This window comes from Choloepus didactylus, chromosome 4, assembly GCF_015220235.1.
Source record: "Choloepus didactylus isolate mChoDid1 chromosome 4, mChoDid1.pri, whole genome shotgun sequence".
Classification (NCBI taxonomy): domain Eukaryota; kingdom Metazoa; phylum Chordata; class Mammalia; order Pilosa; family Megalonychidae; genus Choloepus; species Choloepus didactylus.
The window spans coordinates 116,842,276-116,868,176 of NC_051310.1; the positions used below are offsets into that span (position 1 = coordinate 116,842,276).

Consider the following 25,901-nt stretch of genomic DNA (forward strand, 5'->3'; position numbering starts at 1 on the left):
AAGGTCTATCAATACTGAAACTTTATATTATTATATATATATTTTTGGATGCTGGGGTGTTGGAATGGCTAGAATGAAGTAAATGACATGGTGGAACTGTAGCCTATAGCTTCTCATTGAATTGTGCCTTGAAGTTCTTCAGCTTTCTATATATACCTTGTATTATATAATAAGGAAAGAACTGAAGCTATGGAACTGTAACCCATGACAATTTTTGAAATTACCTATATGACTGCTTGTTGAACTGTATATCGAGAGATGATACCTTTCTGTATGTACATTATATTTTACAATAATGGAAATGGCTGATGTTGTGGAACTGTGACCCATGACATTCTTTGAAATTTGCTAACTACCTATGAAATCATACTTTGAAAGTTATCACTGTTATGTATGTAAGTTAAAGTTCACAATCAAAAAAATTTTTTTAAAAATTCTAGGTTGGAAATTGTTTTCTTTCAGCACCTTAAATATTTCATCCCACTGCCTTCTTTCCTCCATGGTTTCTGATGAGAAATCAGCAATTAACCTTACTACCACTCCCTTGTACATAACATGTTGCTTTTCTCTTGCAGCTTTCAGAACTCTGTCATTGTCCTTGGGATTCAACAGTTTGAGGACTATGTGTCTGGGCATGGTTCTCGTCATGTCTACCATTTGAGATTCATTGGGCTTCTTAAATGTGTATATTCCCTCCTTTACAGTACTCTGAATGTGCTCTCCACTGTCTATGAAATAGACCTACCCACTCCCAGAGGTGCTCTATTGTATTTTAAAGCCAGTAATCCTTTGTCCCAGGCCACTTCAACCTGATTGTTTCTTACACTGCTTTAGCTGCCTGCAGGCTGCTTCTGGCTGCAGGGCAAGTGCTAGAAGGACAAGTCAGAGACAGTGATCTGGCTCAGTCTCTCAGGCTCCCACCCAATAGACTGGCACCAACATACAGCCACCAACATACAACCACCCCAGTATGCACATAGGGTTGACTCTGCTCCTGCAGTAACTGAGCCAGGGACCCACACTGGGGGAGCAGGCCAGCTCTACATTATGTCACGTAGGGATAGAGAAAGGACTATCAAGGGCTCCATAAGCTTGCCCTACCTTTTTCAAAGCTGTGTTTTCTTGATTCATCACTTGCCCAGTTACTGCAACCCTTTAACTGTTTTCCAGTGTTTTGAAAAAGATGGCTCTTTTACTAGTTTTCAAAGACTCTGTGAGAGATAGGCAGCCTAGAACAACTTACACCACCTTCTTGGTGGACCAGAAGTTTCTTCATATTTTTTAAGGAGCTACTGGAGCCCAAAGACCCTTGGGGCATCACAGGGAAAATCTTGGCCCCTGGACCAGATGATCTCTAAAGATAACTAATTTACAGAACTAATGACCTCCATGTCAGACTGAAATTATTTGGTAATATCTATCCTTGTTTTGCAGAATATTTTGCCACCAGATCACTAATCTTTGTTTTTTTAGCAATGAAAATAAAATCTGTCCCAATTTACTAAATAGTTGACAGACCCCAGGGGCCCAGAGCACTAGAATCCAAGTCCCATCCACTTCATCAGTAAACTCTCCCCTGCAACCACACCCACCCTGGGCTGTTCCTCCTCTGAACTGCAGTGAAATCACCACAAGCACCTTCCAGATGACTGAATCATCCTCTCCATTGCAGGCCCAAGCAGCAGCAGTAGCTGCTGGACTACAAACTCAAGATAGCAAAGCTCAAACCAGCTCTGGGAATTCAGCTGCTGCACAAGGGTCACTCCCTCCCCACCCCCAGCCTTAACATCTTCTCCATGCAACTGCCCTTTGTCTCTGGGGAACTATGCAGCTGACCAAAGGACATGCTGCCAAATGTGATCCATGGGTGAAATGACGCGCTCCCGCTACACAGCGGGAGCTACTTAACTGATTGCCTCTGTTCTCAGAAAGACATTTGAGGGTATTTTAAATCACTGAAATATTTCCATTGAACAAAACATCTGAGAGAGACAGCTACTGCCCAGACTACTATGCTGTTTTGTTCGCAAGGCCCATTCCAAGCCTCATGACTTTTCTCGAGACGGCTTGTTTTACAGTAGAGCCCATTTGGACGTCCACTTCTTCATTCTACCAGCAGCTGCAGAGGGGGAACCCCCAGCAAGAGCTGTATCTGGGGAAGAGGTAATGGCAGCTCAAAGCAGACCCATAAGAAAAAAGCTGCAACTGTTTTTGACAACCTGCTTTCCATCTACTCAATAACTGAAGCCCACCATGTAGGCTGCCCAGGAGATCTACACAGAGATAAAGAATACTACTTTTTAAAGGAAAAAATAAAATATATATATATAAATGGAGGACTTCACTGGAAATGATTCAGGCCCAAAAGAGAGGTCTGATCCAGGACCCCGGAGCAGGAATCAGTCATACAGCATGCTGGCTGCAATACAGAAGGAAAAAGCCTGTCTGGGGTGGGCAGGCCCGTAAAGCGCATCCCATGGGGAATTTTTATCAGCTTTGTATCATCCTGTCATTGTCCAGTGCTGTTACACAGAAGAACTGCCACAGATGCCTGACGCATAACAAAAAGGGACTAGGACGCTGTCTTGGGGAAATATGCTTCCAACAAATGTTTAAGAGTAATTCGGGGTTCCCGGGAGACCCCAGCAGCAGACAGGCTACCATGGCCGCAGCAAGTGCACAGAGGAGCTGCTCTCTGAGCAAGAACAGAGTGAAACTGAGCAAGGGAGAGAGCGGTCAAGGCTGCAGCAGGGCCCAGCCAAAGAGCAGCCTCCGCCCCGTCCACATCTTCTATTTCATAGACACTTGAACAAGAAGTGGTTGCTCTTGAGCATCCATGAAGTACTAAGCACTGCCAGGTATAAACAAGAACTGGAGGAACAAAGCAAGGAGCCATCGGGGTGGGCTAGGCACATCCAGGGAGGGACTGTGATTAGGCCTTGCCCACTACACCACAGGGCCAGAAAGAGCGGCCTAGCAGCCCCCGGGTGTCTACCAGCATGAAGACTTTGTCTGAAGCCCTATGAATTCCTACATCTGGCACACTCATATTTTTTAGTAGCATTTTTGTATTCACTTAACTTTCAAATTAGAAAAAAAAAAAAAATTAAAGATTACGATTAATAAATTCTGTGCAAGTGAGGGCCTCCACATACTTGTTAGGGATATAAATTGTAATATCTTTTGAAAGGGAAATTTTTAAAGGACCATATCCTAGAAATTCTACAAAAATGCCTACACTGGTCTAGAAATAAGAGTGACATGGGTACTTATTGCAGAACAAAAAAAAAAACAAAACGTTAGGCAGAACACAGACCCAGCTGAATAGTATAGTTTTTCACGTAAAAAATAATGCATAACAATTAACGTAAAGAAATAACATGCAGTTGTTACATATGGGATATACATTTGTATTAACATGGAAATGTCCATATGTAACTTAGTAACTTTACAAAAGCATTACACAGAGGATTATATTATTATTTTTGTTAAAAACACATACTTCATCATACACAAAGGGTCATGAGGACTCTGCGTAAACCTTCCCCTCTAATACCACCTTGAAAATATTTTTCTGTCTCACAAAAAGAAAATGGGGTGAACAGGCTATTATATTGCCTACTGTAGTTAAGCAAGATAAGATTTTTCTCTGCAAGGGAAGAGAAAGAGTAAAAACATGCAAATTTCCAGTTAGTCATCCCTTTCACTAGAAATCATGCTTTTTAGATTTTTTGTTTTATTTATTTTTTTAAATACAGAGAAACATACCACTCTGGGTCCCACATGAGCAAGAGAATTAAGACTGGATGTCACCATACACACACAATTTCAGACAAGGAAAGGTAATAAAATGGATCGGAACATCCCCCTTTGCTGGAACCGGGGTAGGGGAGGCGACGCGGGTGTAGACTGCAGGCAGAATCCCTCTGCTGCACCCCTCCCCTCAGCTGTCCTTTGAACAGTGTTGGCTCTGGGGTTGGGGCAGTTTGTAGGACTAAGGAAACTGCCTTGAAGTAAGGATGGCAATTTATAAAGTATCTGAATACTGTTTACAATGCGTTTGAAGGGAGAAAGGGCCTGCATCTCTACTTCCAGGCATCTTAAAATTTAAATTTCATTGTGTTTTTTTTTTTTTAAAGTACAGTCTGGAATGAGGGGAGACAGCCCCAAGTCTGACAACCCTAAGGCATGCAACACACAAAACAAAAGGCAGAGTATGGGAAGGTGCTTTCCCTTACTTTTATATATTATCTTTTTTCTTCCTTTACTTATTTTTAACCTCACTTTTTATCTTTATTTTATTTTTTATCAAGCAGATTATAAATTACTTTTGTAACTTGTAAAAGAAAAACACTGTAAAGAAATATGAATAAAATCTCTTACAAGAAAGAATATAATTTTTTAGATACTCAGCCATCTCCCACTCCAACCACTGTCCTCCATTATCTCAAATAATTGAAGATCCCAGAAAAAACTGCTAAAGTTCACAAAAGACAAGGAAACACTGACCTTTCTTTTTCATTTGAAGGCTTATAATTACAAGAGGCCTATTTACCCCTGTTCCCACTTCTATGTTTGCTCAAGTATTCTTCAGCAATGCCTGTTAATTCATCACACTTCAGAAAGGTTGGATTTAGATAAGCAAATGGAAGAAGGAAATTACTGGGTTGGGTTCATTTAATCAATGTGCATTGAGTCCAAGGCCCAGTGCTAGACCATAGGATCCAAAGATAGAAGAAGTATAACCCCTGCCCTCAGGAGCTCCTGTCTAAAGACAACAGAACTGGCATCAGACAAAGGGATAAATGCTCAGTTAGAGGGAATTCAGCCAGACACAAGAGGAAAGGGGATACTTCAGCCAGTCCTTAAAGGATGAGTGGCCAGGAATTGTGCAGGGTACTTTATGAGCACCATGTCTAATCCTTAAATCAGCCCACCCTGCTAAGTGGAAATCATCTCCCTTCTTTCACTGATGAGGAAACAGGATGAGAGAATAGCAGCTAGTGGTCACTGGTACCTATATAGGGAAACTGAGGCCCAGGTAAATGCACACGGGCATGAGGTTATCACACTGCAGAGCTGGGATTTGAACCCAGCTCGCACTGGCTCTGGAGCCTTGACGCTGGATGGAAAAACAAGTTAAGCCCCTAACCCTAAGAGAAGCAAAGAGCTGCTTTTAAGATCCAATTCCACCCCCATTACTGGGCAGACATCCCAACAGTCCCGAGAGGAAGGTGTAGGCATGGGTTTAGGATAGAGTTAGTAACACAATTCCTGCCCATCATTGCTGAAAATATGAGAATTGGAAGCACATTTTGCCACAGAAGCCTGGCAATGTGGGTTCCATTTAAATCTGCATCTGGTGAGTGGCTTGGCCCAGCCCAGAACTAACACACACATGAAGCCAAAACCAAGGAGACTAACTGAAAACTTAAAACCTGTAAGGCATTAGAACTCATTACCTAATATACAGAATAGCCAAAATAACCCTGAACAGAGTGAGATTATTTGGAGATTGTCTTTGATGCTGAAATCATACAGATTGGCCAGGAAAATGTTCTTCAGAACACTGAGTCAACCCCTACCCCTTGCCTCCTGCCTCCAAGCCCCAGGCCATCAGTTGTAGCACAATCTCCAGAACTCCTGGAGAACTGTCTCTGGTGAGGCTGGCAGAGGTGGGCGAGGGAGAAGTCTGCCTCCAAAATGAACACACCCTTATTCATTTCTGCCCCTCAATGACCAAGTTCCTCCCCTAACTCAAGGGTCTGGAAGTACTGAGAAAACATTTTAAAGTTTGCCTCCCAGGGTAGGGTCATAAGAGGGGTGTTATGTTCTGGGAGAAGAAAATTGCACGGATCACTGTCCACCCAGTCTTGTCACAAGCAGTAAACCCCGTTCCACGATCCTGGAGGGAGAGACAGCCCTGCCCCGGGATCTAACAGACCAGGCTGGGTCCCAACCCTGACACAGACTCACTGATGACCCCAGGGAGTTCTTCCACCCCTGAGCCTCAGTCTCCCCTTCTGTCAAACAGTGACTACACCTGCCTCATAGGCTGTTGGGAGGGTTGAGGATCAAGAACACGTATCAAGCAGCCAGCACAGTGCCTAGTACACTGTGAATACCCATGCTGTTGGAACCGTTAACTACTAAAGCAGACAACCCACCTGGCTTCTAGTGAAAGTTAAACACAGTTTTTGAAGGGTTCTCCTGTGGGAGCTGACCAGCACTGTGCTTGCAACATCACACCAGTATCTCGGGAGCACAACCCTGGGACCAGTTCACTGCAGAGAATCCAGACTCCGCTTTTACATTACAGCAGTGCCCTGAACTCCTGGCCTTCTCCTCACTCTCACCCCACCTGCCCTAAGGTTTCTGTAGTCAGTTCACAGCTTCCAACCTGGTCTCTCTTCTTGACAACTTGCTACAAACCCCACTTTAGCCCCAGCTGATAGAGCCTGCTCCTAAAACACATCAGTATTTTCAGAAATGCCAATTCACAGAGTATGTGCTACACACTGCAGAAAGACACCATAGGGTTTCATCTCATGAATCTGAGAAGCACAATATTTGAGAGAGGATTCCATTAACAAAACCACAACCTACAATAACCATAATGAGGTTCTAAATACATGGATTCAGGTGATGGTAATGGGTTCCCATATTTTTCAGTCAGGCTTGTATTTCAGACCCTCAGTCTCATGCAGCCTGGAGGAGACTGGACAGTCAGACGAAATCCAGCCCCTCTTGTTTGACTGCCAGGTCTCTAGAGGCTTGGCAGACACATGCCTCAGACAGTTCACCAAGCATCACACTAAAGGACAAGTCTCACTGGCATAAGAACATTACAGCCTTCTTTCTCCATGTGCAGTCTACAAATCTGCAGCTTGTTAGTAACACAGACTCTCAGGTCCCTCCTAGACCTACCAAGCAGAATCTGCATTTTAACAAGATCCCCTACTGATACTGCTTTAGAGTATTTAGAACAAAGCAGTCTATCAGGATGGGGTTATGATATTTTACTTGGGTTTTTCTTTGGATGTTTTGTCTTTCTTAATGGATTGGAAGCTCTATCACAGCACAGACTGTGCCTGACTTAGCCCGGGAGTATCTACAGAGGAGATAAATATTTTGTTGAAAGAATGGATGAATGAATGAATGAATGAATGGGTAGTCTACCAAGTGACTGAAGAGACCTATTGTGTAGTAAGTGCAAACAAGGATGCAAACAAAGGTTTAAAGAGAGAGAGAGAACAGCTGGAGTAAGGGAAGATGTAATGTAAACAGGTAGCCAGGTGGCATTATTTTAAGACTCAATGGGTAAGGAGGAGAGCAACGGGGAAAGATACAGGAAGAGAGTGTCAGGTGGAAGGAAACACACATATATTTGCCACCATTAAGAGAGTTTTCTCCTGAGGCCAGTGAAGAAAGGCCAGTGAGGCTGGAGTACCACGAAAAAGGGGAAATGAGACAAGGTAGTAAAGAAGAGAATCTGAACTTGTCTGTTTGGCTGTGGTGGGGGCACTAAGCAGCCCTGAGGAAGCAGATTCAGAAGCCCCCATGGTCATCATGACTGGTGGTGAGACAGAGTCTGTGTCTGGAGTCACAAGCTGCTGTCTCCAAGGCTCTCGGAGCTGCGTACGAGAGATGCTGGCTAGAGGGAGAGGGTCCAATCAAGCAGACCCAGGTGGACTCTGTGATTGCTGGCACAGTCCCCCTAGCCCCGAGATTCCACAGGTCTACAGTTGATTGCAAAATCGAAACACGGCAATTACTCACAGTTTTCAACAAGTCAACCCGGGAACTTGTAGGCAGCTGAGCATCCGAGGGGCCAGGAACCAAGTCCAGATGTTACCCTGCAGCAGCGCGCTGGCAGAGAAGAAACAAATGGCACGTGTCAGTGCAGGCGGCATGGCGAGTGGGTGAACCCCACTCCTAGACATTGACCGACTTTGACCGGGTTCAGGTTATAAAGAGGGAGGAGCAAGAGGAGGCCTCACAGGATAAAGGGTCTCAGGGTACTGTGTGGCGATGAGGTTGGCAACCCCACAAACAGCAGCTCCAGGGCAGCCTCCCTCTCCAAGTTGCCCATCATGGAGTTCAAACATCCAGCTGCGCAGGGCCCCTGGAGAAAATCAGGTCCAAACTTCTCTTTACAGGTGAGAAAACCAAGACTCAGAAAGAAGGCAGTCTTGCCCCAAATCAGCAGCAAACAATGGCAAGGCCAGGAAGAGAATCACAGAATCAAGTCTAAAAAGCTTAGATTTACCTGCAAATTACCTTTCTAATAAAGCTCAGTTTCTAAACAAACGTTATTTTTATTCTGCCTGACTTTTAACCCAGGAGAAGAGACAAAGCAGCCTGCAGTTCCAAATCTTCACAATTTCTCTTGTTCTTTTTCCTTAAACCCCAAAGACTTTTACACAGCCAAACTGAAACGCTTAGTTTTCTACAAAAACAAAATTTAAAAAAAAAAAAAAAAAAAAAAAAATATAAAGTCTATGGAGAGAAATCTGAAAACCTGAAGAAAAAAAAAATCTGAATTCATGAGACATAAGGAACAACACAGAGCAAAGAGCAAAAAGGAAAGCTCCCTATCCATATGTCAGATTTACAGATCCGGAGAACAGAATTCTCCCAGAAATGCTTGGAGACCAGAAAAAATAGTACACATCAAAGATAAGTGGCCAAAGATAGTTGTCAATGGTCATTTTGGTAAAATGAAATGGATGATGAAAACGCTAATTCTCTAGGAAATGAGGCTTCTGATTATATTTCTTTTTAATTAACTCTTCATCTAATTATATATTTAAACATAATCATCTAAATAGCTACCTCTTCCCCCTGGGGGTTCTAGTTCCAGCTGGCCCTGACAAATCTATGCATCCTTGGCAGATCACCTAACCTTACAGGACCTCAGCCAATTTATCTGTAAAATAAGAAGCATGGATGAGATAAACCTCAGGTGTCTTTCAGCTAGAAAATTCTGAAGTTCCCTTACACATCTGGAACAAAAGTGAAAGTACATCATACGAAATCGGCTTACACAAAGTATAATTACTCGCCTACTTTGAAGAATTGAATGTCAGTCATTATAAATTAAAATTACCATATCTCTTAGGAAATAACTACTAAGTTGGTATAATAATGGTTGTATTCTGTTTCTCCAGCGTAAGCTTCAGCAGTGACAAATCTTCCCCCACTCTCACTAAATGGATATTTGGATATGTTTCCCTAAAGGTCCATTATTATTTATAAGGCAAAAGTTAGGGTTTCTTTTGCATAAAGCGGAATTTAGGCAGTGAGGTCATTTGTTTTGAAACTACAGCAACCATTCCCATTTTCCTTTTTTTTCCATCATAGCCTTCTAGTTACTCTGGGTCAGGAAAGGGATATGCAGATTTCAGAGAAAATGCAAAGCTTGCTAAACCACCCGCAGCTCAGTCAAGGATTACACAAGACAACTCAGGATATAACTTACTTCTCATTTCCCATTCAACAGGCACTCTCAAGTGTAAAAAGCCAATATAGAATCAGACACAGCCAGACCAAATACATGTCAAGAAAGCTTCACCTGTCCCAAGATTAAAGGAAAAAAAGGAGGGGGAGGGTCTATCATAATGTTCACATTATTCATTTAAAACAGCAGTTCTTATCCTTATTGGGGGGGAGGGGCCGACTCCTCTGAGAATCTGATGGACCCTTTCACCCAAAAAGAAAACAGAAAATTATGCATTCAGTTTCAAGGAGTTCATGAGGCCCTGAAATGTCCCTCTGTACCTAAGTTAAGGTTCCCTGCTAAATTAAAACATTATAAGGAATATTCTTTTATAGTTCTCTTTGAACCTTCTACAGCCCCTTTGTAAAAGGGGTTGTAAATGGCAACTCCATTTATAAAGTCAAACACAGGGCCAGGAACCTGCGAGAAGATAGCCTTTTTGCAGCATTTATGATGACTAAGGATGGCTCCTCTGCTAGCAACGCTAACAACTGGTTTTGAGCCCTCCACTTCTCTTAGGAGCATGTGCCTAATAGTTTCATTAGGGGCCTTTCCTGACAAAGCTAGGTTTGTGCTTGGTACTCAATTTTTTTAAACTAACATAATAATAATAAATTAACAACAAACAAAAACACATTGTTTAGGAATGCATGCATAGTGTGTTGGAGAATTTTATCTGTCAATTTGGCTAGGTTATGGTATCCAGTTATTTGGTCAGGCAAGCACTGGCCTGATTGTTACCTGAGGGTATTTCATAGCTGGATTTACATCTACAATCAGTTGATCACATCTGTGGCTGATTGCATCTACAGTCAACCAAGGAGACTGCCCTCAGCAATGTGGAACGTCTCCTCATCCAAAGCCAGAACTGAGGATTGCAGGAAACAGAAAGAAGGATTTCTGCAGCAACTTCAGCCAGTAAGCTTCCCCTGGGGAATTCAGACTCAATTTCAGCATCACCCTTATTGGAGTTCCAGCTTGCACTCTGCTCTATGGAATTCAGACTTGTCACCCTCCACGGTCGCGTTAGCCAACATCTTATACATACACGCACATACATACTGTCGGTTCTGTTTCTCTGGAGAACCCTGACTGATACCAACAGGGAGTAAAACTAAGGAAAGAAAGCACTGGTTAAAATAAAAAGTTGAGATGCGGGTCCCCTCTGAAGGGATGGGAGGGAACTTCTAAGGTATTGGGGATATTAATTTCTTAACCTACATAGTTCATTTTACTCTTAAAACTATACCTAAACATTTTATATACTCTTCTATATGTATGTCACAGAGCAAAGCAATTTTTAAGAAGAGACAGATTCACATCAGGGACAGGGACCTCCAAGAGTTATTCCCGTCTCAGCGCCTGTCAAAGGGTGGGGCCGGAGAAGGAACAGTTACACATTCTGGCCTCAGAGACACTGTCTATAAATACATTTTCAGTTTTCAAGTCCACGCCCTTGGACAGTCGTGTGCTATGGACTGAGGCCACTGTGACCTCCGATGCTGCCTGTCAGTCTGGGAAAAGCTGGTGTTGGGTTTCTGAGAGCCAGTGGTCTTTCCTCTTACCTGCTCTGCAGGCCTATTTCCTGTGGCACATTCTGTTACCATGAACGTCCCATTAATTCACGCATAACAGCTGACAAGGAGCAAAGGACCAGACACTTTTGTAGAACTGGAACATCAGTCCATATCCCTCCTCAGCTAGATACAGAAAACTGGATTCCTTGCACCCACTCTGTAAAGTGTCTTAAAACATTAACTTTACCTTCCACATGAGAATTTTGCTCTTTCAGTGAATGGTCAAATCATTCATTGGTCAAAAGAATAGGTCAAGAGTATGGAAATACACATGCTAAGTCTCTATTCCTAGCCTTTCCCACACTTACCAAAGTTTTCTTGGCCAAATAAATAAGAAAGCATGCTCCTTTCCTAATAACATCAGCAAGGGCATCTCATTCAAAAAAGGGTGATTTTTTGTTTTTCTGTAATCTGACTGGTAGACAAAGTTGTTTTTATCCTTGAGTTATAAGAGCCAAAAGTTGACATCATGACCTCAAACAACATTTTACCCAGTTTTGCACAGACCGCCTCACACCCAGCGCAGGGCAGACGCACAGTGGTCTGTGCCAAATGAAGAAAATATTTTAGTTCCTCTTCTCTTGTTAAGAGCCTCTTCTCCCCTTCTCCTGGCTAAAATCTGCAGTTTAAAACACCAAAAGCCAAATTAAGAATACAGAACTCACTCTCTGATAAGTCACCTTCTTCAAAAGTAAAATGTACTGCTGGATTCTGCCATCTCTCCTGAGCTTAAGATGGGCACGGCTTTCCTGGTTATGTGTGTGCATGTGTATGCACCCAACATTCTTCTCAACTGACTCAAAACAATAGCTTCACAGGGAAACCACTGCTAAGACCTCAGGAAAAGTAAAATCCTGCCAAGTGCAGAAGGACACAGGGTTTCAGCAAGTAACATGGGAACAAAATGATCTCATGCCCCTTTCCTACTCAGACCGTGCATAAGTGGGATCCTTCTCAAATTCTGATTGCTCACTTACAGACACACTCAGTGTTTCCATCCTATGGGACACAGGCGGGAGGATGACCAAGCCAGGAAACAGATTCCAGAGGTAGCTGTTTGATGTTTAACCCAGACAATCTGCCAGCCCCGGCTCCTCACCAAGGAGTGGGCTGGAACTCCCCATGAAGAGCAAGACCCTGGCTTACCCTCAAGCCTTTAGTCTGTACATTCCAGGGCCTGGACCAGCACTGAGAGCCGACCCTCCAGTAACAGCACTGTATACCTGGGGCACTAGACTGGGCTAAACCTTAATTCCCGGTAACTTGCTCTAGCAGGCTGCTCACAGGCCCGGAAAACACCAGCAGGAAAAGGCTACCTGCTCCATGCCTGATGGTGCCTCTGCCCCTTCGGTTATTACACCAGCCACCCGAGAGTAGCCTGGAACAGAAACTGGGCTATGGGAGTGGCATGCAGTCCAAAGGGGCGTGGTGGAGGCATACATGAGCTCCGTCACTGGTCCAGCTCCCCTGGGGCACCTCACCTTTTAACTATCATACACCCAAGTGTCAAGCATTTAAAAGAGGGAATCTTTTAAGGTCAAAAAGTTTTGCAGACTCCTCCTACACACAAGTGTAGTTGTGCTTCTGGTGTCCTAGGAGAGAGGCTATATCAAGACAAACATGCTCTTAAATGAATTAATATTCAATTAATCCCCATATACATTAGAAACATATCACAAAATAATTCCAAAGCTAAGTAATTTATTCTATAGGTAATACTTGACATACAGAGATTAAGGATCCCTTGAATCACTTCCACACCCTATTAATAAGATAACCTCTGTTCTGCCCCCAAGACAATGCCGGGGTGAGAGACAGAAACAAAATATTTGCTATAGAGACTGTGCTGTTTGAAGAAACTTTAGGTCAGATGTGAAGATAGAACATGTTTTTGAAATAAGCTACAACCTGCATCGGCTCCCGCAGTTAGAGTTTTCTCCAGTGCACTACCCCAACCAGCGCCCCTTATACAGCTATCCTGCAATTCCCTTTGCAGAAAAACCACCACTGCCTGTTCATACTCTACTAGAATCATCCTTTCACTTGTCTTTCTAAACCAGGAGCTCCTTAAGGGCACGGAGAGCCCTTTCCTGATGGCTTCTCTAGCAATTTAAATGGATCCTGGAACCCAGTAGATTTATAATAAGGAATGAGAGAGAAGAAAGGAAAGATAATTCTTTATAGAGGACTTTGCAAGGAACTAAGATGAACAATAAGAGAGTTTGAGGAAAGTATGATTGGGCCTTTCCCCCCTGGAGTCCAATATAATTCAGTGATTTCACATTCAGGTTTGAAAACTCAGGACTGTAATAAAGATACAGGAGAAAAAATTCAACAGTCTTTCCAAAGGTCCAGCCCACTTAGGCAGCACAGTTCCCCTCATCAATCAGTCAGACAGCCACAGAAAGACGAAGAACCAGACTCAAAGGTATTCTTTTCCTTCCGTTTTCTCCCTTCTTGTGTCTTTCTATCCTGCTTGCAGTACTTTTTCTACCTCCTTTCTCCTCTCTCCCCTGCACCTGAAGTTCCCTATCACATTCACCATGCAGCTCACATTTCTTAGCTTAGGATTCAAGGCTCTTCATACTTAAATTCCCACCTGATTTCCCTTTACTCAGACCCTATTCCCACCTCTTCCACAGACAGACAGACAAACACCACAAACCTGCCCCTCGGGTGCATCTGGAGACTTGGACTCTTCCTACACCACCACATCCTGCCTTCTACTCACCCACGTGGGGGGAGCAGGGGGTCTGTACCCAAGATATTAATTCCGGGAAAGCCCGCCCCCACCTCATCTATCTCATATAAATCTTCCTTCTCCCCAAACCCAGATCATATCCCCTCAGCCTCTAAGACCCCCTCCCCGGACCCTCCTGATCAAAATGAGTCTTTCCTTCCCCTGAACCCCTGGCGCCTTTGTCCCACCGCGGGAGACCACATACCTTATTTTCTGCGTGCCTTCCGCCCACACTAGAATGAGTTCCTGGCAGGCACGGATGCTGGCGCCTGTATCCTTGTATCCTACACAGCATCCACAGGGGCAAAGGGAGAGGATTCATATACCTCTTGAATTGCCAATTCCCAAGCACTTCAAGGGTCCTTGTGGGTGGTACTCAAAGGGCCAATTCTAGAATCAAGCCAACTGTACAAGCAGCCTGAACAAAAAAATATTTTTTTCTTTGCACTCCCGACGAACACCAAGTATCCACTCTCATTGGTTCAGCCACTCGAGCTCTATTTCTTGATGGCCAAACAACTAGACTTGCACTGCAAACTCAGTGTTCCTCTGGGACCTACTAAAAAAGTGTGCATCTTCTGAATGGACAGGCACACTTTCCTTTATAAACAACACAGCTTCTGGATTAGTACCATTGTTAAGGGAATTGAATTTATAAATTCAGTTCTCCAAAAAGCCACAGATTTCTTTTGAGAAAGATCACTACCACTACTACTACCCTCCCACACACACACACACATGCACACATGCACACACAGTTTCTCCTCAGATTCATTAAGTGTGCTCTGTGATCTAGAATTTAAGTAGTTCCCTAGGTCAGAAAATGAATTTACTTATGAACTGACATAAATGGCAATGTTCTTAGTGCTTGTCTCAGATGAGGAGTCTGCTTACATGCTCCAAATAAAATAAGGAAGCAATATTTGACCCCAGTCAAGAGGCCTCTGGAATTTTTTTTCCAACACGCAGATGTTTCTCGGTTGGTCCAAGCTCTGTTTCAATTACATGCCAAGAAAAGACAAAGAAAACCCCCCACTACCACCTACTCCTGCTATTGTGAAAGCATTATAAATTATCTTTATTACGTCATATAGTAATGTAATTGATGACAAATGGTTACGGGAGCTGTTTTCTCAGCAGTTGTTTTATGTATCGGTGTCCTGTTTTTGGTCTGTCAGGGATCGGCCTTATTTCTCTCCAGAAAACAACTCTTAGACATCAGTTTTCAAAGAATTGTCCTCAAAGTCAACATCAAAAGGCAACTCCTTGTAACATTAAACAATTTCAGAAAGGAAAACTGACTGGATAGCATGCTCAAACATCCTTTTCCCCAGCTAAGTAAATCCCAGCTGTGAGTGGGATGTCAGTAGTTTCAACTCGCATTTCAACCACACTGGCCAACCCCTTCTCTGTCATTCTGGCAGGGGCATTTCAAGAAATTTAAATCAAAACGCTATCCCCTCTGGCACATTTCTTAGAGGAGATAAAACTCTTAGGTAACATCACTAAAACCTTGAGGGTTTCACACTGCACTAAGCCCATTCTCACTTCAGTTTTAGACATAGGCTCACACTCCAACATGGAAACCCAAAGCTTTCAGATTTAAACCAAAAGAGGGAAAGAAAATATGAAGTTCCAGAATTCTTAACGGTTAGACAACCTTTATTAATGCTGTGCTTCTTCCTAAGGTCCTCTCTGTGAACTTACACAAGATCCTACACTAAGGATGTATTTTTCCTGATCCAACCAGAAATGCTGGATGCAGAGGGATGTCTGGCGATCACACGGCCCAGGGATTCTCAAACCTTCCCATCAGAGTTCCACCAAGGACGGAACGGGGTGAACCATGTGCATCGGGAAGCCATTTGCAGCAAGTGCAAGGTTTCATACATTTCATTTACGAAGTTTTGTGTTCTACCTTACATTTGTGCAAATTTTGCACATATTTGATAAGTGCATGCTTACTTTCATATTAAAATAACTTTTTGTCTTCCAAATCTCCCAAGTAAAATGAAGGCTACAAAAGATATCTTAGGTTTATCCTGTGGTCTCCATTTACCAGAGCACTTCAACCCTATTCCTGAAAGCAAGAATCTTGTCTCTGTCCTTCCCCCGGCGGACAAGAAAATTATGCTAAAAATAAAAACCACGATTGAGTCTACCCAAAGGAAGCTGTCATTCCAAACACAATGTAGTTCAGTTCAGACCTGCATTAGCCTAGTCCCTATAAGTGACCTTTGAGCCAGTGTTATATCCTGTAGGAGTTGGAGTAAAGACTAAATATCTTAGCTGTATATTTCACATCTCAAAGTGATAGGGGAAAAAGAGCCACGCAGTTGTGTTTATAAATTCCAAGGGGCATCATACACAACTACAGCAGTGGTTCTCGACCTGGGCAGTTTTGCCTCCCAGGGGACATTTGACAATGTCTGGAGACATTTTTGGTTATTGCGATGTCGGGGGAGAAGTTCTACTGACATCCACTGGGCAGAAGCCAGGAATGCTGCTAAACAACTTGCAATGCAAAAGACAGTCCCCACAACAAAGAACTCTTCAGCCAAAAATGTCAATGGAGCCAAGACTGAGAAACCCTTACCTAAAATGCAGGAAGCAGGAAGAGGATTGGGGCAAAATCATGAGTACTAGTTCTTCCTTTGGTGGGCTGACTAGTCTGGGTGTACCTCCAGACCTTTCTAAGTCTCTACTTCATTGTCAGTAAACAGAGAAGTTGATCTGTTTCAGGGAGTTTGCAAGCCCTAAACTGGATACAATCATCAATTCTCAAAGCCTTTCAGTACAGAAGTTCTCCAAGCCTGGAGTCACCATAATGCCCCTGGTTCAACGGGCACTTCTCACCAGCCTTCTTAGCGCCCTATCACATTTCTCCTGGAAAGAGGAGCAAAGCCAAAAGCAACTTTTTCTCCACATCACCACCCAACAAAAAAGTCCTTGGTGATCTCACAGTTCAGAGAAATGAAAAGCAGTGAGTTCCTGGACTGACTAATTATCTTCTTCCAATTTTAAACTTACGATTCTGTTCAGTCAACAGCTAAGGACAGACATGAAAACTTCATCTCCAATTCTATGTTCTGCCTTGCAAAAATGCATAAGCAAATAAAAATAAACAGTCAGCCTTGCAATAAAATTAAAAGGAAATAACTCATGGCTGCAACTGCATTCAATATATATATATAAGACATTTGCATTTTAAAATACTTGGCAACCGTAAATCAGCCCACCGAGTTCAGGAGATAGACTCAGCAGTATTAAGCCATTGTTTTGCGGATAGAAAAAAACATGCTACACATGAAAGGCTACCTCGCCAGTCCCAAATCCTTCTCTACTGGCCCCATCCATGTACCAAGCTCCCATGAAAGAGATCAACCTACCTGAGAAGCTGATCCTCTCCACATACAATCCAATGGTCTCCAGAACCACAGAATACAGAAGGAGTAGTTTAACAAATAGAAGTCTTACTTTCAGGAAAAGGAATGCAATTTGCCTGACTGGGGGAGAGGATTCACATCTTGCACTGCCTCCATAAGTTTATCATTGCACTCTCTCTGAAAGAGAGTTCTGGAAAGTGATACACATCCCCAGCCACACTGCATGGGAATGCAGTCATCTCCATTATGCACAAGGCCAAAGATTCCTCAGATCCCACGCTGGGATGGAGCAGCCAGGCTAATGGGAAACAGGAGAGAAGCTCCCAGAAGAGAAAAGAGAAGGAACCAGAACATTCTAAGGCTAAACAGACAACACTGCTATGTAGAAGAGCTAAAGGGCTTAGCACATTTCATTTGCCTCAAAAAACAAACAAACAAACAAAAAGAAATCCATCATCTCTAGAGCAAATGAGAGAGGAAATCCAAAGAACATCAGAGGGGGGTTAAAAAAAAGCAAGACTAGGGAAAACTCAACAGAGCAATCACACAGCACCCACATGCTGGAAACAGAGGGTTAATGTCCTGGGGCCAAAGCTTCCTCTCAGAGAATACAACTCCGAAATCATAAGAAAGATAATGAGTAATTTAGTCATCATAAGCCCTCCCTTCGGCCATCAGAAGGAATGGCAAAAATGCAGAAGGCATGCTGGAAGCCAGAACAATTTCATTTTCCTCCTAACTGTGCAAAGAATTTGCATTTAAAATGAGCATTTCATCAGACCTTCCAAGAATGCTCGATATTTCACTGCTAACATTAACAAGAATAAAACTGAGCCTCCACAACACCAAATTTCTCATTAATTAATTTCAACAAAAATATCTGGGTACCCTATAGACTGAAAAACATTTCTAGCTAATTACATATTACCAAGTCAGGGGCCAGATCAACTTAAAATATTGTCAAATCACATTAACTGAAAGAAACACAGGAGGAAAAGTAACTTCCTGGCGACTAAACCCCACCATCTCTACCATGAATCAAATTTTATTTTCTATATAATTTCACACTTGAAAGGAAATAAAGATCTGTGCGAGAACTAAAAAGAAACTAGTATGAAAGAACACTTTGAAGGCTTCCCCCCAATTCAACAGCTAGGGGTTGAGTGTTAAACGCTGGCAGCCCTGGGGGCTGGGGTGTGACAAGGCACGGGGTCCTAACGGCAGGAAAACCCGCAACAGGGCACCCAGCCAGGAAGACGCAGATGATACTCTAAGGTCTACACGTTAACACTGGTTCTCGGAATCACACCCAAAAAAACAGAATTGCCATTCGATTAAAGGAAATAACAGATCCAGAAGGGAACAGTCCAGAGTCCACTTGACAATTCTTCAACCCTCAAAGGTGAGGGTCAGAAAGAGGGTAATTCCATGGGTAGCTTCAGCTTTGCCCCAGAAGAATGGTTCTAAGAAGCTAATGATTAAATACAGAAGAGCCTTTTCTTTTCTTTACTCATTAATAATTTTGAAGGGTGGAGAGAAATGGTGGAGAAACAACAGAAGTTCAAGAAAGGGCTATGGAGACATAAGGTTGGGGGACAGGCTAGAAGCGCCCCTATTCTGAAGGGGAACCTCTAACTGGCTATAAACCCCCTGCAGTCCTAGCCAATGGCAGATCTGTACAACAGAAAAGGAATTCTTGGGAGTCTGAAATTGTTTTAGTGTCTCCTTCCACATCCTCTTCCTTATGGGGGTGGCTGCTCTGCGATCAGGATGGATTTTCACAGAATAGAAAATTTCCAAACAAGGGCATTTTAATTAAAGATGAGACACAAGGCACTGGAAGAGTAGTTTTACAAGTAGAAGTCTTACTTTCAGGAAAAGGAATGTAATTTGCCTGACTTGGGGAGAGGATTCATATCTTAAACTGCTTCTGTAAGTTCATCCTTGCATTGGAAGGGGAAAATAGGAACCACCAGTGGATGCTGTCCAGCCTGCACCCTACAACCTGCATATGGTTCCCATTCCCACCAGAGCCCCATGCCACGCTGGCTTTATATCTGATGGTCCTGGAAAGGAGGCCTGGGCCTGCTGGCAAGAACCACAGCCACAGCTCTGGGCCATTTCCTCCTAAGCATATCCCACCCTTCTCCTAAAAACAGTATCTCCTCTGACTAGGCAGGCTTCTGTGCATGCTGGGGCAAGACACCGCCTCCAACAGCCAGCCTGGCAAACTCCCAGCCTGGGAATCTGGCCCCTGAGGGTCCAGGAAAGAGGAGTCACTGGTTAAAAACCAGGAACCCAATGGGTAGTCTGATCAGTTTCCCTCCAGTGGACAGGACAGCCCACGGGCCTTTCAGCTGAGTCAGTAGAGCATGCTGCCTGGTACTCTCCTGGTGGCTTCTTTGAAACATTTCACTGCTGTTCTCCTCCTCCTTCCATTATTTAGTTTGTAAAGAAAACCAACACAGCCCTCCCTCCTGTCTCCTACAAAGAAAAGTTAAATTTCTAAGGCCATTACTTCATTAGCTTGGATAGGGTCTTTTGATGGTTAATCTCGCATGTTACCATGGCTAGGCTATGGTGTCCAGCTGCAAACAGCTGAACATATAATCTAGGTATTGCTGTGAAGGTATTTTGTAGATGTGGTTAGCATTACAAACCAGCTGGATTTAAGTAAAGGAGATCACCCTTCATAATGCCACTGGGCCTCATCCAATCACAGAAGGCCTTAAGAAACAGGTTTCGCAGAGGAAAAGAAATTCTGCCTCAAGACTGCAGCACCAACTCCTGTCTCAACTTTCCAGCCTGCCGGCCTGCCCTATGGATTTTGGACTTGCCAGCCTCCCAAGATCTTGTGAGCCAAGTCCTTAAAATAAATCTCTTTACACACACACACACATCCTAGTGGTTCTGCTTCTCTGGAGAATCCTAACTGATACAGGTCTAGTCAGCACTTGGACATTTTCAGCACTGACCAGGCCACTCTGTAGTGAGCATGCTGTTTGTTGTTCCTGTGTGGAATAGTTTTCCCCAGGTGCCTTATCTGGCTGGCTGACATTCATCCTGCAAGTCTCTGCTTAAATGTCACCTACTTAAAGACCCATCTACACTAGCTGCCCCTCTCCCCAGTTCTTTCTGACACTCTCCCACCACTAGGACTTGCTTACCTTGGGGCTCCTGCTGTCATCCTAGTGCCTAGTGCAAAGCCTGACCCACAGTGGATGCTCAATTACCCTTATCAATGAATGAATGTGCTGGGAAAAGTAATCAAAACCTATCTGAAATACTTATCCTAAGCATAGGCCCACTGTCTCAAAAGATATGTACAAGCATAGTCATACCAGCTTTATTCCTAACAGCCAAAATCTTGAAACCATCCAAATGCCTATGAACATAAATAACTGTGGTACAATCACATAATAGAACACTATACAGCAAGAACAGACCTCTAGTTCATCCCAGTGTGGATGGATCTCACAAACATAAGGCTGGGAGAAAGCAGCCTGAAACAGGAGGACACACATAATGATTCCACTTACACAAAGATGAAAAACAGGCAAAATAAGTCAGGATGGTGATTACAGGGGAGTGGGGAGTGGCTCTAAGGGGCAGCAGGAGGCTCCTGGGTTCTCACTGTGCTCTGTTTCTTGATCTGGATGCAGGTTCCATGAGTGTGTTTAATTTGTGAAAATTCATGAAGTTGTACATTTGTGATTTGTATACTTTTCTCTATATTCTATGTCAACAAAACTTCATTACAAGTAAATAAAACATATCTGAAAAAAACATAGGATTCTTTTTTCTTAAAAGACCCCAATAAAGTCTCCTTTTTGTCATAAAGACTGGCATCCTACCAGGAACATCCTTGCATGATGTGCTTGCAGCACCTGCCTCTTCACCCACTGCAGGGCTGGCTGCTCAGGTGAGGGCTGAACACATCAAATGCTTCTCTAGGCAAAAATACACCAGGACATCTGGCTGTCTGCTGTACCCTTTCCCTTCCCAGCTCCAGAAATGTAATCCTACAACTAATTTAGTTGCTTTAAATGGAAACAGATGGCAGGAACAATGCTGCTGAGGTAGAAGCAGCACCTGGAAAGTCATCTGAAGCTGGCTCAGAGCTACCCCAGGTCCTGGGTCACATCAGAGGCAGAGGATAACAATCGTGTGTCACCCACTGCCTCTTTCTGATAATTTCCTCTTTTTAAACTGCTCTGTGAAAACTGAACATTCAAGGGGAAACTCCTCTCCTAGATGGGGGGATGGGGTGGGTGGGTAATGAAGCAATGGCCTCCTCACCCAGGCCAAAGCTTAGGACCTGAGACAGCTAAATGCACCCAGGCCAACTCTGATCTGGAGGCCACACCTCGAGAAAAGGATCAGTGGGAGCAGAAGAGAAGAAAGACTCCTACCATGCTCCATGTCACCCAGCAAGACTCAACCCAAAGTCAATGACGGGTTTGTATACTCCATTGCATTAAAGGGCCCCAAAAAACAAGTTTTGCTCAGATCATTGTCTTACTATCAATCAGCAAAACAGAAGTTCAAACTTGACTTGTCTAACATATCTGTGTATGTTCATTAGTACATGGATACACATGTGCACACACACCCTCTAACTCAAACTCCAATAAACCTGCTATTGTAAATTAAATTTCATAAGATATTCAAGGCTTCAGGAAATACATATATATATATGTATATATATAATACTTTACTTTTTAAAATAAAGTACATTCACATTTTATATCCTATTTATGTCTCCACCCTGTGAGGTGGAAAGAGCAGATGAACTGATCTCCATTTTACTCTTTCTTTTTTAAACTAGAGGCCACTGCTTTCCAAATACAGCCTGCCCCACATGAATCAGCAGACTCCTGGAGTGGTGATTTAACCACTAATAACTTCCTCCCATGTCCTCTTGTCACCAAAGAGGGAAGCAGGAAGGAAGAAAGACCATAAGCTGAGAAATCAGGGCACACAAAGGGTGAGGAAGACCTCCCACTCAACTCAACTCAACATTGACTTCAGATTTCTTTAGTGTCTTCAAGAAAAAAAATCTCCCCCTCCTCAAGGTTTGAGAGACAGTCCAGGAAAACCACAACCAACCAGAAATGTCTCTTAATTGACAATTAATAAATGTGCAATTTTTCATTAAGCCCAGCTCGGAATGAGAAAACAGAAATATTTGAAGAACCAGGCCCTCAGTGTGAAAGTGATTTCCAAGCTTGCTGTTTCTAGTGCCCATCTCAAGGAAATCAGGGAAGAAGCAAGGAGACAACACTGCCTGACCGAGAAATTGGAGGAAAAAAAAAAAAAAAGCCTGGGCACAAGAAGCAAGCTTTGTCCCCACTCGCCAGCTCTACGTAAGCCCTTGCTCCAACTGGGATGCCAGAGTAGCCACAGCAGAACCACCCTGGGAGCTGCCAGTCATAAAGGCTCCACTATTGACTCATATTAATATTTCCAAATTCCAAGAAAGGGAAGCCAAGGCCCAACAACTGTTGGTGAGGGACAGTCAACAGTACATGTCACCATCATGTCAGGAAAAAATTTTTTACCAGTTGTCTGGTAGACGTGCCTCCAAATCATGGTTATACAAGGCCAGCTAGTTTGAGTCATTACAAGCCACACAAAAGGAAAACACAACAGGGAATCCGTTCTGGATGCTCAAAAGAGAAGGTGATGATGAGAGAGAGGAATGCTTGCAGCCAACAGGGAGGTGGGAAGGGTGTGACTTGGCCATCCTGCACCAAACCCTGGCACCTGGCTCCCAGAGGCACAGCTGAGTGAGCCTACCCACACTCCTGCACACCCTCAGCAAGTCCCTCAGCTTGTTATGGTTTGTATCATCTGGAGACAGTGGAAAGTCCCAACACCTGACACCAAGCTTCCTGCCCCTCCACTCTCCTGCCTACCACTGTCCTAGCAGTAGTTCTCCCCGGGCAGTGTCACTGTTCACAGGGAGGTCAGTCACTGGACAAGGCTGGGCTACCAGCAGAGACCTGTACCCCGAGGAAGGTGGAGCTCAGCATCTCTGCAGTCATCAGTCTCTGTCTCAAAGAATCTGCTGCTCAACAATCTCCAGGAGCAGGGAGAAACTGCTTTGGAACTGAGAAGGGGTGGTTGTACAACACTGAACAGATTAAATGCCACTGAATTGTTCACTTTAAAATGGTGAGATTTTATGTTATGTGAACTTCACCTTAACATTTTTTTTAATCAAAACACCTCCAGGAGACCCAGAGAAATTCCATCTTACCAAAGGAAGACAATGTCACAGGCAAGCTAAAATGTGTGTCAAGAATTCAGAGTTTGTAAAACCTACCTGGTGAGGCCTGGTGTCCTATAATCAAATCCTCTCCCTCCCTAAATCCCCTCCCTCAGCCTCGTGACCTGATGCTACCATGTCCAGGAGCTGTGCACTCTCGCCTTCTTCCTGCCAGGGGGCAGCAGGAGGGGACAGCTGGGAGAGCCTGGCCAGTGAAATGCTGGCTGGACAGAACCCTGGGGTAGTGCCAAGCCCCAGAGAACAGAAATGACCATAAAACCTTTGTACTTTCAGTCTCCCAGGGAGATCAGAGCCTCTGAAAGCATACTGACTATATGATAAGCCTTCATTCCCATCCCCAACCACTGGGAACCTAAAATTAGCCAGAGAAAGGGTATACTCAGCTCTGTGTCTCCTACACTGCACCTGATAAGTGTCACTACCTCCTTTGGCAATAACTTGCCTTGGGGAGTGCTAAAAATACCACCTGATGTGAATTATGAATACCAGGAATAGTTTCAGGGTTTCCAGGCACTGGCTATGTGACAGGGATGTCAAATTCAAAGTCGTCTGTGCAAGACGCAGGCCCAGAGAACACACAAATCCCTCGGGCCCAACCCCACATTTTAAATGGTGGGGAGGATCCATTCGAGTGCAGCCACTTTCCGTGCAGCTGCAGCTGCCACCACTGCTACAGCTCTAAAAATTCAAGGAAACACTCTTCACCTTTTGTCAAATTGCTAGGCAGTATGAGGCTAAGGAACATTAAGACGTTTGCAATCACAGAAAAGGACAAAGACAGTTTTGGTCTTAGATATTTATATCTAATTCAGAGCTTTGAAGGCATGAGGCTGTTGGAAATGGAAAGCTATAGAGGAAACAGGTATTGACTGCATGATCATCGTCTGTTGCTTTCCCTGGGGCTTGCATCTAGTAGGTGCTTAATATTTGTGGAATGAACTTCAGTTCTCTGGGTTTCAGGTGTTCACAATTGCAGAACCCGAGCCCCCAGGAGCTCGGCTGGCTGCACTGAGATGGCCAAAGGAACTCACCTAAAAAGTAGAGTGCCAGCTGGGTAGCCCTGAAACTAGGTGACAAGTAAAGCCCTCTTAGAGGGAACAGGTGAAAAAGGAAGGAAGATGGAAATAGAGCTCCGAGGACAGAACCCTGGGGAATGTAGATACACGCAGGAGACAGGTGGGAATGGCAGGGAAGGAAGGATCCAGAGGGAGGGAAAGGACAGCAGTAGGGTGTCCCAGAAGCCAAATGGGAGAGAGGGTGTTGAGAAAAGGATGATTAGCAGGGAAATGTGAAGAGCAGCTTAAAAGAGCACCAGAAGCTGTGCTCCAAAGCATCTCAAGAAACCAAAGCATCTCAAGAAATTCACTTGCAGTATTGTCAGCAAAGCGGACAGAGAACAGGGAGACACTGCCTGCCTTGGGCACACTTGAGATGACCTCTCAGAATGCTGGAGACCACCCAGAAATAGCCAAAGGACATGCAGAGGGAGAATTCTTCCAGGCAGTCAGGCTGTAGATGTTTGAGCTTTCAAGTTTAGTCGTTAAGAGTAAATGTGTTCTGATAAACTCTCTTAATAAAACTGAAATTTTATAAAAAAAAAAAAAAAAAAAAAAAAGAGCACCAGAGAACAAGCTATGAGATCTGACCACCAAAGGTCTTCCAACAGGTCTTCCAGAATGGTGTTTTCATGCAGTGATAACAGCAGAAGTTGAAGGGTAACTAACAGGAAATAGGGGCAAGAAGTATAGGTTATTCTTTTTTAAAGTTTGCCAACTGACATCTAACAACTTAACACCGGGCCAGTGGCTTAAAAAAAAAATTGCCCTGTGCACTTCAGAGTCCCAGCCTCTTAACAACCTCTGTGCTTTCTGTTTTCCTCCCACCCTGTGCCTTCCCACCTCCTTGTCTTTGCCCATTTAGTTTCTCCCATCCAGAATGCCCTCTCCACATCTGCTTTCTGACATCTACGGATCCCTCGAGGCTCGGCTAAAGCTGCACCTCCACAAACCCCTCCCCAAGCTCCGCAGTCCCCCATCATTTCCCCTCCCTTTTGGGTACCTCTCTTCTGACCCATAAATTGCAGCTCTTTTCCTCCCAGTCTAATCCCAAACTCATTGTAGGCAGGGTCAGAGTCTTGCTGCTTCTCTAGTTCTCTCAGCGGGTGCCACAATCCTTTGCCCAAGACAGAGTCTCAAAAAAAAGGGCAGTAAATCAAATAAGACTGTTTCTTTAAAAACAGTTGTTTTCTTTTTCTCCCACCTTTACTCAAATTCTCTGTGCTACCCACTACACAACTCCCCCATGTCAAGTATTTTCCCAATATGTTTAATTCTGTCAGTCCTTCAGAGAGAGCAGAAATGGTGTGTGAATCAGACTGGACAGACTGGGGGGAGGTTAAGACAAAATA

General features: G+C 43.8%; 1 protein-coding gene across 5 annotated transcripts in view; it reads right to left on the reverse strand.

Annotated features, from left to right (window-relative positions):
* TLN2 (talin 2) overlaps positions 1 to 25,901 on the reverse strand; it is a 473,758-nt gene that overhangs the window by 389,496 nt on the left and 58,361 nt on the right. For all 5 annotated transcript variants that reach the window (XM_037833795.1, XM_037833797.1, XM_037833796.1 and 2 more), the window contains exon 2: positions 7,780 to 7,869. The gene's annotated coding sequence lies outside the window, so the exon portion shown is untranslated. The remainder of the gene's footprint in view (positions 1 to 7,779; positions 7,870 to 25,901) is intronic.